General features: G+C 31.0%; 1 protein-coding gene across 1 annotated transcript in view; it reads right to left on the minus strand.

The window, feature by feature from the left end:
* Positions 1-838, minus strand: part of LOC129949519 (tubulointerstitial nephritis antigen-like) — a 111963-nt gene extending 111125 nt beyond the window's left edge. Inside the window, exon 1 of the mRNA XM_056061037.1 lies at positions 598-838. The gene's annotated coding sequence lies outside the window, so the exon portion shown is untranslated. The remainder of the gene's footprint in view (positions 1-597) is intronic.
* Between the last annotated feature and the right edge of the window lie 13132 nt (positions 839-13970).

Genomic DNA, 13970 nt, shown 5'->3' on the forward strand with positions numbered 1-13970 from the left:
TAATTACTATCTATTATTTTTTTTATTAATTCGCTTCGAAAAAAAGTGTACGTAAACAAATAAAGCAAAACATCATAACTCGTTCAACACTCGAAGTGCATATGTAGCGATGCACATAGTAATAATTATTATTGTCGGCTTCAAATAAAATTGCAACCGTTACCTACACTTTTATTCGATTCCATTCGATTCGAAACGAAATTTAATCCATGTAGAAAAATTCTTAAGCGCGGAGTGCACACTCAGCAAAAAAATTCAAACAAATATTTCAACTCATGTTTTAACCACAAAAATATTGAAGCATCTTTCAAGATTGTAAGATATTCCGTTACAGACAAAAAGGGAGATACTCGTATGCATACAGAAAATGTATCTAGATATAAAAACACCATCATCGACGACAACTGGCAAAAGCATCATGGCGCATAGCTTTGACTTTGTTTCCTATTTCTAACGGTTACATATCATACGGCGCACTATCTAATTGCCCCATTAACATATTGTCAAATTAAGGGATGCAGAAAATCCACACCAAGAATTTCAAACATCTTAATTTCTATTTCTCTCACTGGCTTCATCACATTTTTTAAATCTTACCTGAAATCCGTTTATATCTATTTGTCTATTTTTTGGTATTTGTGATGAAATGTCAATTGAGACGCACTCGTATCTAATGTCAAATTAACACTTTTAGCTGTCAAATATGGTATTTTGATTTTGTTTTGTTCTTTTTTTTCAAATAGTTATCACAAAATACCGCTTGAGGGCGCAACACGTGTAGAACGATGCAAGCAAGGATTTCCGATTCACAATATTATTATTCCTCAAACAAAAGCCACCACATCGATTCAAGCCGCACAACAAACTGATCTCATTGATTATGGTGCCAGGCCGGAGCCAAACGTCAGTTGTAAGATTGCAAAAATAAAAACAAAAGCTAACAACTAAAACATCAAGCAACAACATCAACACAAAATGCAAAAATAAAAACCTAAAGCAGACATAGGCAGCGTTGCCAAGATGTTGATAAAAAAAAAAACGGAATACAAATGTCAAATCAATAAAATGTCGAATAATTTGAAATTTAATTTTTCTAAGTTTGAAATGTCATAATTATTTTTGTTTTTATTTTCTATGTTTTAATTTTTGTGGGCTGTAAATGTAAAGATTGTACCACACATCCTGTGCAAGTTTTTCTAATAAGGGGTTTCATTTTAAAAACTCTATTATTTGGACAGGCTTTAGTTGTGAAGGTGTCATATTTTAACATTTGAATATTAAAACTCAGGTCATTTCTTAATATAAATTCACAACAAAAATGGTTAACATTTTGAAATCATAGTTCGTTAGAGCAATTTTACAGAAAAGTTCCTGACGATTTTATTTCTCAAAGAAGTGAACATAATTGGCCAACAGACAGTTTCTGGTTTAACAACTTTAGACTTTTTTCATTGGGGACCCGTGATAGTCAGATATATACTCATGCTTAACAATCGATTCAAAACCCTTGAGATGAAATTCATAAAGTAATAAGGGACAAATTCCTGAAGTTGTATAATAATTTGAAAATGAAAACTCCCTACAAATATGGTTTAAACATAAGAAGTTTTGCATTTTTGTTTTTAATACCTCTTGACTTCTGGTGTAATTAAAAAAAAAAGGCCTAAAAAAGTACTACAATTTTTAGGAACTGATTTTCAATTCCAATATCTTGAGAAAAATGATATTGAGCTCGTTCTTATTTAATTTTATTTAATGTATTGTTGTAATTTTTCGTTAAATGGTGTTTTTGCTTATTTTTGCTTAGTCTAACCATGGCATGAAACCCTTTTTTTAAAAATACTATAAAATATAGTTATTCATGTCTCATTTTTGCCTTCATTTAATCTTTTATAAGAGTGGTGTTCTGTAGTCCTCACGTTTAGAACTAGTTACAGAACATTTACAAGCAAAGCATAGAATTATATTTAGTGTAATTTGATTTTAATTAACAAAGTTAAAATAGGAGGTTAGATTAAATGGTTTATAAGGATTAAATTATAATATCAGAGTAAAACAGACCGACAATAAATAAGTTACATGGAAATGAAAAACAATTTACAAATTTAAAATAACTTTATACTGAGAAAATATTAAAAAATTGTTTTTGCAATACTTTAATTACGTCAACTATTCACAACACATTAGGCCTTACCAATAATTATTGCCTAAACAAGCGTTTAGATAAACGCCACGTTAAACTTTAGAGACGAGTTTATTTGTGTGTTAACCAATAACCAAATTAAACACGTCTTTAACTAAACTCTGCTCTATTACATTATCTACTACATTTGTTGCCAAACAGACATATGAGTGAATTGCATCGGTATCAAATCTCGCATTATCTAATTGGAAGTCCACTGACAGCATTGCAGATATTTCAATGTTCTTTGGGGGGCGTTCACCAGTTTCCTTCTGAAACCGACTAAACTTATTTTGCTCCTGGCTTGCGTTTTTAAGGCAATAGCCAGTGGCATTTAACATTTCCTGAATGCTCTGTCAAGCTTATATATATTAAATACTTACAATACAACTTATATATTTAAATAAAAAGAAATTAATCTATTTGTTTATTTTGATTGCTAATTTTTATGAGCTCACGGTCACAGCCAAAAATAAATTGGCAGCAGATTAAAGAAACATACGAAAAATTTCTTTTCCTGCCAACTGCCAGAATGACAGCACAAACATGACGTTAAACCTTAATCACGAAGTTAAACACGCGTTTCGCTACTCTAAAATTTAGAGTGACGTTTAGCGTTAAGCTGACTATTAAATTGATTATTGGTATGGTTCATTGTCTTGAGCAAAAATCAAAATTGTTTTGATTTAATAAACAGTTAACTGCTGAAAAAACCGTTAAAAACCTTACGAAGAGGTTTGTCTTAAAAATGTTAGTTATTAGTTTGGATTTTCAACTTCCTATAGCTATTTTATTGTTAAGTCTCAAGTTACATGTCTTTAGTTCTGTAATTTTTTTTGGAGAGGTTTTGTGATTAAATTTCAAATCCTTATTTTATTTTTACAAAATATCCATCAATTCCGAAGCTTAATGTTAAAGGTCAATATTGCCTTGAACTAGTTTGAAAATTAAAAAGAATGTTGAAGTAAAATTATTGCTAATATTTTACTGTTGCTTTAACCATGTTCACGGTTTTCAGACTCCACAGAGCTATGCTTTGTTTTGTTTGATATTTACCAAAAACTAATATTATTTGTAAACATTTCTGAGGAAAGTGTATGAAAATCCGTCAATTCGAAAAACTCTTTCTAAGGGAAATTTCGAAGAATTGCTGGTTTGTTTTATTTTTACATAGTTAAGAATTACGTTTGATTATTTGAAGTAAATTTTTTTGATACTGTATCTATTGTTTTTATTTAACTTAGGAACAAAGTTCCGACTTTGAATCACGCTTAAAATGTACTCCCCACCGACTGTGATGAATTTTGATAGAGACCTTCATTTAAATGGCTTCAACACTTATTTAAATAGAAAATTTATTTTTGTGTGTCTGTGTGACATTCATGATACATTTAATATACCACGAGTTAGAAAACATTTGGCTTTCCAATAAGATCAATATTCTTCAAATGTCGAAATGTCAAATAATACTATCGCTACTGCTGCTTCGGCTAGGAAATTGTAAAACATAACCATCTGTCAGCGTTGTGTTTGGCGTGTGCAGGAATAAATAAAAACCATATGCTCAAAAACAGGAACTCCACATTTAGTTTTGTTTAAGTCCAGTATCTTCACAGCCTTATTTTGTGTCCCATGAGTGGCTTTCTCGCAGTTGTTGCGTGGATAACTAAACAACTTGTTTTTTCACCTTTTGAACATAAGTCACCAACGCTATTCTTTCAGAAAAAGATAGGTGATTGAACCTGTCGATACTGTTTCCTGTCATCAAAAAAGTCCTTTATTTCCTCCCTGGCATGGATCTTTTGTTTTCGCAGATTTTTTCAAATGTTATGGAGTCCATTTGGTTCGTACCGATTATTCCTTGATACAAAAGAGGGTTACAAAGATAGACACAAAATTTTATTTAAAAATGTAAAATAAATGAAAACAATAAGCGTAAAATTTTAAATGATTTAGAAAATTGTTAAATACATTACCCGTGTTTTTTTGGCATTCTATAAACAGCATAGTAGAAAATTCCCAAGAAAACCCATCGGCAGTAGCCACATTTTGTATTTAAAAACTGGTACAACTGAAAGAACTCCTGAATAATAATTTAAAAACACAAAAATAGAACAAAGTTTTGTAAAAATTAAAAGTTAAAAGTAACTTCAGCCAGAAAAACTAACAAAACTAATAAAATAGACAATTTTCATGAACAAATGGTAAGAAAACATCTTGGAACTGAGATTCTATAATAAAAACTAATTTAACAATTGCAGCTTTGACATTAAATAAGAACTTTAAGAAGGGGGTTTATTCGTAGACTACTGCATTAACATATGGTGTTGAAGCTCGTATCCATTCTTTATACAACTGAATCGAGTTGAAGTGAGCTGGATTCGACTCGATTCTGGTCGGGGATCAGAGTCGAGTCAAAACATGTGAAGGAGTTGGTTTTACAGATAATGCATTATGGTCTGTTTATTCTCTTGTTTGTGTACAAAAAATATAGTTTTCTTTTAATCAAATTAACAAAAAAATTGCACATGAAGTAGGAAGCATATTCTTATATTGTGCTGAACAATTCAGTTCTTCATTGTTTAACACGAATCAAACTATCTTACTTGCACTTCATAAGAAACATCGGAAAACTATTTGCATTTTAGAAAGTGATGTCAAACTTAATCATTTTTAAATCTTCTTGTGCGGTTCAAACGCCAAAAAAGATTTATTTAATCTAAACTGAGATAAACTTTTGGTAGAACGTAGCTAACCTTAATTATCTTTTTTATTGTTTTCTTTTGCAAAATAAGCCCAGTTAGTCTATTTTCATTAAAAAAACTAAATAATATTAACATTAACAGGAACAGATTGATTTTTGTCTCAAATAGAAAACACATGCTTCCAAATACACAACTACTCAACAAATACAGCCATCGAGATACGAATGCAATATCAATCGTACCAATATTTGAGAACGAAATCACATTCGAGCCTCGTATAAATGTCCAAAACCCATCCGTAGTAAAATTCTAATTTATTTTTTATCGGTTGTATTCATACCGCGAATATTGGTTTTTGTTATTAGTATAAATTTCTACAAAATACTCGTTTTTTTAATAATTTACACGCTAAAAAGGTAATTTTGCTAATTTTAAACGATTTTACCGTATTATTATCTCTTAAAATCACGCTTTAACTTTTAGCAATTTTCTAAATCCATGTGAAATCTATACAACTATTCTTATAAGAGAAGTATATAGAATAGTCCAGCCAAGAGTTGGGAAAATCAATTAATAGGTTCGTTTAAGCGTAGTTTTGAACCGTCACTTTTTATACATATTTAGATGCTCGTTTTTTAAGAAAAGGCAATTATAAATTTATTAGTTAATTTATTAAGGTTTAGATTTTTTGACTCCGTAAGTAAATTGTGAAATATTTAGCTAATAGCTAACTAGTAAATTACTAGCGAAATATTTAAATATTTTGCCTAAAAACTCTGTTTTTTAAACATTTTGCGCCAAATATGTTAAAGACTTTAGTTTTTTGTGTCATTTTTTACATCAGGAATAAGGCTTAAGTCGTTACCAATTTATGTTAAACAAATAGTATAAGTGTGGCAACACTTCTGTATCAACCTTCTTCAGCAACCCCCAATGCATTTGTTCATATTGTTAAGCCTAAATAATAGAATGCGCTATTGGTATCCCTGGTTGAATTGGAGCTGGAGGTAAAACTGCTTGAGACAGTGGGACTACAACACTGTACTGACGATGAAAGACATTATGACGGCAAAGACAGTAGCTACTTTAAAGCACAAAGTGATTTGTAGGTTGTGTGCATTTTGGTGATATTCCCTGGGTCTTGCTCCTGGTACTTCACATATTTTCTTGTTTTGAAGTCAAGAATTGATCAGGCTTAGGTGTTTGTGTTATGACCACATACAGTTTATTTTTTTTTAACAAATAAAGTAAATTTTAAAAATAAAAAAAAAACAATCTTTTGTTATTCAGCTTAGAGATGCAGTAGAAGTTTTTTTGGGTATAAATTGCAAGAAGCATGATGATGACATGGTTCTTTCTTAAGCATGTTCCTTAAGTTTCGAATTTTGGAAGCAATTTTAAGTGACAAACTCGCAATCCTAAAGAAGTTGGATCAAAATGAAAAAGAAACGTAATTTTCTAAAATTAGATTTAAAGATGAGATCAGTTTTTTTTTCTTTTCACAGTAAATTGTTAGATCCTTTTTATTTCGTTCTCTTTATTTTGTTTTGTATGTCAACTTGTCAAGGGAATAATTTTGAAAGTTTATAGCAAGTCAGTTTTTGAATGGTAAGTCATAAATTTGAAAGTTGACTTGTACTACGCCTTTTCCTTGTTGATTGTGGGATCAGAATTATAATTATGACTTTATTGTTAATTGGTTGTTTTCAAAATTTTGAAAAAGGAATACACCTTTAAGAGTGGATTAAATTCTTTATGTATATAAATATCTATTAACTTTTTAGAAGTCCTTGAACTTTTTTTGACAAAGGAAAAACTTTTGTTAAGCCTTTCAAGGTTTAATATTTTCTTTTAATATTATAACAGTTGCCAAGTTTACTTGTTGGATGAGCTCAGTTTCCATCCATGAACTTTTAACGTACTTTATAATTTCCTTGATTTTTAAAGGAAGTTGTTAAGTTGTAACGCTCATAAATAAGAACATAAATCATTTAAAACAGCGTTTCATTTTCTATTAAATAATAAAAGTCATTTTCATTCATGAATCATGAATTTTATTTTCTTATTTCAAAAAATTAAGAAATGATGTCAATACAAATTAAAAACACTTTGCTGGATGACGAAATGTTTTTTAAATACTACTTCGTTTTTATGTTTGTCTTCGATCATTGTTAAAATTAACAAAATTATATTTATATTAAATTATATCAATATCATGATTCACAAATAATAGCTTTATAATTAGATTAAAGAAAAAAATATAATAAAAATATAGATAAATCCATTTATAAAATTAATAATAATAAAAAATTCAAAACAAAACAAAATGAAACAATGAACCCGCGATCTTCTTAATATTTTTTATGAGAGAAAATTTTGTGTTGTAATAAAAATTGTGATTTCAATTAGCGTGGGGTTCATGAATTTTTATAGTAAAATAAAAAAAGATACAAATTATTAACAATTTCTTATTTAAAGAAACAATAACATTCCCGTATAGTAAACAAAAAAATCATCATCCATAATATTTGTATTTTGAGAGGTCAACGAATTTGACTCACACCTTCTGCGCTATAATTATATTGGTAGTTAAAATTAACTCAACGCATTGGGATGCAAGAAGAATGTTTCTTTGAAAAAGTTTAACAAAATTTAATGTAAGCAAAATTAAATTTCATTATTTCTGTTATTATTTTTGAATTTTTTTAATGATTAATAAATTTGATATAAAATTCTAATGCACAACCTCAAATAACATTTTTATTATTGTCTACAAAAGATGTTGTCTCTAGAAGTTGGTTATCTTGACGCACTTCCTGAGGCAATTTGCTGTAAGGTTCGTAGTTAAAGTGGTATCCTGTTAAATGCCTCTAATACACTGATTTCAAAAAAAAAATATCATTTTGAAGAGTCCTCTACTCATAAAGTTGGTACTCTACTTTAACATTTGACAAGTAATAAGTAAAAAGTGATAAATAGTTTGAAGTAATAGTTAGCTTTTCATATTCGTTTTTAGATTCTCATCTTTATTCTTCGGATGTAAATTACCAATGCAGCGTATGATAAGCTCGTTCAATTCTGATCTTGACAGCATTGTTAAATGGGAAATCAAAAACAGTGTAGAATTTAATGCTTCGAAAACTATGTTGATGTCTACTGTTACAGAAGCGTAACCCTCCCCAAATGCCACTTTCCATGAGTGGTACTTGCATCCAGGAGACTGAACAACTATCAGTCCTAGACCACAGACCACTTTTTGTGGAGTGAACATTGATGATTAGATTCTCTTACTAAGACATTTGCTTCTCTTGAACCACGCCACAAAGTCTCAAGCCTTTCATTGTTTTATTTTTATAAACAATGAAATAGCCAGTTGCATTCCTCCCCATAAATTATTCAACCGTAGTACCCGTAGGTACTACTGGGAATGCCCATCAGTATAACCTTGGTCCCAATTTCAGACGTACTGTTAAGGGGGTATTCTGGTCTAGAGACATGAATTTTAGGTCATTTTTGAAGTGCTGAAGAAAAAAGCAAGCAACAATTTTACCATCAATTTTTGTATACATTATTTATTCACATAAGAAGCATACAAAAAAAAATTAAAAAAGTAAAAAAAAAATCAAAATTCCGTTAGTTATCAGCTGATGGAGTGGTGCGTCTCAAAAATTTGGTGCGTGACCATACCCACGATTTTAACTCTCCTAGAAATCTGAAATCAAAAATTAAAAACGATTATTAATCTACAATAATGTCGCAATGTCTGGAACTACGGAAAAGTTACAAACATTTTTTTTTACAAAATGGCGGCTGTCTAAAGAAAAATACAAAAAATTTACCATTTTTTTGAACATTCTTCGATTTGTTAAAAATAGTAAAAATTAAAATTTGGGGATGGCCGTAGTTCCGGACGTAGACAAATGCCTAAAGAAGACTCTCTTAAAATTTCATGTAAATCGGTTCAGCAGAACCTGAGAAATCGTGGGTATAAGATTCAAAAAGACAGTTCTGAGAAAAACGCGTTTAAAGTACCCCATTATGTCTTTTGTTCTATTAGTTGCAGCCCAACCGATTTGGATGGCTGCTCAGCAAAATACTTATTTCTCCGAAAATAATTTGAATTTGGGAAAATCCTCTCGTAGACATATTCTTACATAGTTAAACTATGAAAATATGAAAAGAAAAAAAAATCGATTTTTTTTAATTTCTAGACCAGAATACCCCCTTAAGTACAGAGATTCTTCTTTTAGCCGCACTACACGAATGTTTAATAGTTTACCAGGCTCAATATTTTAAAATCATTGCAATGTGCAGAAATTCAAAACCAATGTGAATCGGTTTTGAGTTTTTAATCCTATCCTCCTTTCCACTTGCTCGCACTGTGTTTAATCATTATAAGCGTATTCCTAACCCCTTTAGTTCTCGCACAATATAAAAAACGAATTCGAATTGGGCATGGAAAATGAGACACTAAGAGCAGAAGTGGCGTAATCCCCACTTTATCAATTTTGAGTTTTAAATCCAGAATTGTCAACACAAATTTCGTCTAACGGAGTAGTGATGTTACTTTTATTTGCTCATAAGTCAATAGAATAATTAAAAATTACTTACTTACTTACTTGAGGTGGCACTACAGTCCTGTGTGAACTAGGGCCTCACCCAACAAACTTCTCCATCTAGCTCGGTCCCTAGCTAGATGTCTCCAGTTTCGCGGTCCAAGTTGGGTGAGGTTCCACCTCCCACTTGTGTGAGCCACCTGATCCGCGGTCTTCCTCTACTGCGCTGTCCTGTGGGTGCGGATTCGAAGACTTTCCGGGCCGGAGCATTGGTTTCCAAGCGCTCTACGTGACCCAGCCATCTTAGTCGTTGGAATTAGTCTACGTCGCTGTACAGCCCGTACAGCTCGTCGTTCCATCTTCTCCTCCACTCCCCTTCGATGCATACGGGACCGTAGATCACACAAGGTGCTTTCATCCGCTTTTGTCATGGTCCATGCTTCTGCACCGTATAGCAGGACGGGGATGATAAGGGTCTTATATAGCAACACTATGGTCCCTCGAGAGAGGACTTTACCACTCAATTGCTTTCTTAGTCCAAAGAAAAAGCGGTTAGCAAGAGTTATTCTGCGTTTAATCTGAGCACTGGTGTTGTTTTCTGCGTTTACAGCGGAGCCTAGGTAGACGAAGTCATTGACTACCTCAAAGTTACTTCTGTCGATTGTGACGTTTTGACCAAAACGTCGGTGTTGTATGTCCTTTCTAGACGACAGCATGTACTTTGTTCTGCCTCTTTAACCGTTAAACCCATTTTTGCCGCCTCTGCCTCAATACTCACAAAAGCCCCATTGACATCACGCTGAGTTCTTCCGATTATGTCAATGTCATCAGCATAACCATAAAATTCTATAGCAAAAAAAACATAACTGCAATTGATTGTCATTGTTTCCAAGTCAAGGACTTACGCAAATTCTAAAACTTCTAGAACGAAAATAATCTGCTTATATAACGTGCCTGATAAAGAAGGCCAGAAGGTAAGGGATTGTAAGAATTCTTTCTTGAAAAAATTACAAGTATACGATGCGACTTATAAAATGCAAAACTTCAACACTAATTCTGCCTACAAACCAACGAGGAATGGAAATAAGGCCATTGGACTAAAATTTTAAGAAATCAGAGATTTTGTAAGCAAATTTCCTCTTTATGAATAGCATGAGATAAAATTCGTATTCCCTGACCTTAACCATATGCTTAAAATGTTTAATTTTTAAAAGGTTTCCCACAGCACTCCTGTATCAGATCATGTATTCCAGCAGTCTTTTAATCGTGATTTTAATCGATCATTTTATGCTACCAATAAAGGATTTCTGTTGGAATTTTTTAGCGCTATGGATTGGCAGAGTGATGGATGGATTTTTATGATTTGTGCAACAACAAAATTTGCAAAAGAACGTAACAAATCCAAAAATTAATGTTAATAAGAGAAAAGTATTATGTTTTAAAAGTTTTAAGCCAGGATTTCATCGAAGACGTGATTTTTGATAATTTTGAAAAAAGAATGAACTGATTACATACTCGAACTAATGTTTCCAGTTGTACGTGAAGCAACAAAGAAATACTTATTGGATTTACTTAATTTTATCCCACCGAATTACCACGACTTTTTATAAAAATTGAAAACTGTTTCTAAGGCCTGATACATTGGGCTGATTGAGTCCGCAGATAATGAGGAAGATTGAAAGTACCTATCGTAGAAGTGTAAATTAATAAGTTAACTTCCAAATCATTTTGTATTTGAAAGTGAAAAAAAATAGTTTTTCATATAATTGGTGTAACCAAGACCAAATATGCCAGTATCTTTTGTAAGAGGTGATAGTGGTGCTACATACATTAAATCCAGTAATTACTAATTTAAAAAATACATAAAGGCTTTAAATATAAGATATCCTACTATGTATCTTATAACTGAAGTTTATTAACATTTTGAATATGAAACAAATAACAAACGTCACTTTTTCGTTAAGTTTTAAAACACAATTTTCTCAAAAACTACGTTTTGAGATTACTCCTTCTTCTTCTCGCAATGCACACTTTCATGAATAGGATATGATGCTTCAAAACTTGAAGTGACAGCCATTTTACGGTCATCTTAGCAATGATATAAACATTAATTGGTGTTAAATACTTGATTTATATCAAAATGAAACATCTTATTGGGAAACTCAAAAATCAGAGTCCTAATGGCTGAATCACAAACACACTTCAGCTTCGGCTTCTTCTGCGTTACGGTGGCCCTGCTTCGAGGTTGCTTTGAATGACATTTCTATTATTTCATCTCTCCAAAGAGTAAATATTTTGTTTGTTGACATTTTTTAAAGCAGTTGAGCTGTCAGATAATTGAACCAGAGCTTCCGTTTGGAGTCACATTACGTTACATTACGTTCTTTTCCTTACTATTGTCAAACGAAACGTGAGGTCGAGCTCCATTGTGATAGCATGCATTGAATTCCTATGGCTGAACTCGTAAACGTCAGGCGCAGCCGAAGCTGAAGCGTGTTTGTGTTTCAGCCATAAAAGTCTCATACAGCAAAACATTTACATTTATATATGTCGGTTCTTTTTTTTTAACCTCGCAATCCTTCTTATAACTGAGTTTTTATGATTTTATTTGTAGGCTCAAATTTGTTCGCACCTGCATCAAAACATCCTACAGGTTATCAAACCTTTTCAGCAGTTAAAGGTATTTTTTCTTTATGGAATTTAAATTGTCACACAAATGTCACAGAAAATATGCCGTCTAGTTTCGTTCTGATAACCTTGAGATTTTTTCTAAAAGAGATACCACGAGATGCAAATACAATATAATTCAATCCATACAGAAATGTGTATCTTCTCCCAGAATCATGTGTCAGTTTGATTTAAGTTTTGAATTTATAATCAAATCGATTCAGAAAGCAAAAAACCATGATGCAGACACACACAAAAATATTCATTAAGAAAAGATATGAATAATCTTCAATCTGCAGTTTGCGTGGTAATTTTGTCTTCCTTTTATAGATGCTCTAAATAATATCCGTAATAACCATTCTCTTTGTATAATTTTCTTTTTTAACTTGATATTGAAGACAATTGAAACTTTCTCAGATTGTTTAAACTCAAGGATGCGATATTAATGCGATGATCTTATTTTTATTTGTAAATATTTATTTTTTGTGTTAATGGCTCATGGCTGTTTAAACAAATTATGACTTCTTAAATTCACTTTATTTGGGTTAAATGTATATACTTCATTTGTGAACCAAAATTTACAAAACCAGAGAATGAGAGCGTATAAGGCATACGTCCAATTGTAACACTATTTTATCATATTTTAATTATTTTTATGTAATGTAAGTTGTATTGTATTTATACAAAATATCTTCGTAACTTTAAATTTATCATAGAAAAAAACATGTTCACAAACTATAATTACAAAATATGTTTGTTCCGTCTAATGTATATTTTTAAAATTTTGTATATTCTTAGTTTCATTTTTGCCAACTAATTTAAATGTGAGCTCAACGGACAAAAAAAAGATGTGTAATTGATTCACTTTTGAAGTCCGATCTTCAAAATTTGTTGCATACTTTTACTACGTTGAACTTATTCACAGTTTGAGGAGACTTGGAGGCATAAATAATTATTTTCATTCGCTAATTCAAAATTTGAATTTTAATGATAAAAGAAAGACATCCGCACAATATAAGTTGCATAATTTTAGGAGTATTCAACATTGAAGTTAAAATTGTATTATTTTTTACTTGCGACATATTTGTACGTAAGAACTTTATGGCAAGTTTTGCATTCGTGCAAAATTTCGAACTCAAGATTTTAATCAAACATGAGATAACGATGGTAGAGAGGTCGAAAAAAGTGGTCCCGTGATTCCGTCCGGTCGGTTTTGTCTGTCTGTCCACGCTCCTACAGCCTAAACCATTGGGTCGATTGAGTTCAAACTTGGAAGTTAAGTTTTTGAGCAGATTCGCGTCAGGCATTTTTTTAAGATTATATTTCGAATTTTCTCAAAAAAAAACCGATAGATTATTTTAAATTTTTTCTTAATTTTCATTTTCAACTTGGCTTCTTTTAATAAGAAAAACGTATTTTTGTAGTGCTCAGGAAAGGTACCGCTCATAGAACCGTTATTTTGTTTTTATTTTTTTTTAATTTTCTCATCAACTTATGAACCGATTTCAATATTTCTTTTCAAATAAGCTTTTATATTGCTTCAACAATATTTGATTATCAAAAGTGCAATTTTTCATTTTTTGGATTTTGGATTTAAAAAAAAATATTGATTTTTTTCAAAGTTTTATATCTCAAAAACGGGCCAACATTTTTTTTTACGAAATTGAAATGTAGAGTGTATATTTACAATCACTAAACAATTGCACACCAAAAATATTTTTAGAACAAAATTGAAAAATTTTATACCTAAAACATTAATAATAAAAAAACGCTCTAACGATTTTCAAAAACAAATTTGAAAAATCAAGATTTTTTTGATTTATAAAATGATATTTAAAGTTTTGAAGACAAATTTATTTT

This window comes from Eupeodes corollae, chromosome 3, assembly GCF_945859685.1.
Source record: "Eupeodes corollae chromosome 3, idEupCoro1.1, whole genome shotgun sequence".
In the NCBI taxonomy this organism is placed as follows: Eukaryota; Metazoa; Arthropoda; class Insecta; order Diptera; family Syrphidae; genus Eupeodes; species Eupeodes corollae.